We start from the raw sequence: 789 nt of genomic DNA, 5'->3' as shown, positions 1-789 counted from the left end.
CACATCCTCATGTTTTTTCTCCGCTTGGTGTGTGAGCCCCAAGAGGCAGAAACAAGTAGTGGATGTAAGGAAGAAGTTTTAGATCTAAGGCAGAAGCTCTTCCCTGGGTGGGTGCTGAGGCGCTTGCACAGGGTGCCCAGAGAAGCTGTGTCTGCCCCATCCCTGGCAGTGTTCAAGGCCAGGTTGGACACGGGGGCTTGGAGCAACCTGCTCTAGTGGAAGGTGTCCCTGCCCGGGGCAGGGGTTAGAACTGGAGGAGCTTTAAGGTCCCTTCAACACAAACCATTCCATGGTTCCGTGGTTTTATGATTCTGGAGGAAGGTCCCGTGTAAGTGCCCACAGCCCGTTGGGGCTGCCTGTGGTGCGCTGGGTGTCCTGGCAGTCCCATGAGCCATTTCCCTTTCCACAGCAGGGCTCTGGGGACAGACCCCTCCCTGCCTGCAGCTCCAGCCAGCCCCGGAGCTGAGGGGGGTGCCAGCCCCCCATCTGAGTGATGCAGCCCCCCATGACCCAGTGGAGGAAGACCCAGGGGAAGGGGGGGCCAGCCGCAGGAGCACGGTATCCAGAAGACATCCTGGGGCACAAAGCACATCCTGGGATAGAGCACGGCTTCGGGACACATCCCAGAGGCAATGTGCCTTGGGGCACAGGGCCCATCCCAGAGGCACATCCTCGGGTGCATCCCGGGGACACAGAGCACATCACAGGGGTGCAGAGCCCATCCCAAGGGCATAGGGCATATCCCGGTGTGCACCCCAAGGACACAGGGAGAATCCTGGGGGTGCAGGG

The sequence above is a fragment of the Nestor notabilis genome, unplaced genomic scaffold (assembly GCF_000696875.1).
Source record: "Nestor notabilis isolate BGI_N333 unplaced genomic scaffold, ASM69687v1 scaffold19960, whole genome shotgun sequence".
Lineage (NCBI taxonomy): Eukaryota > Metazoa > Chordata > Aves > Psittaciformes > Psittacidae > Nestor > Nestor notabilis.
Note: the sequence above shows the minus strand (reverse complement) of the source record.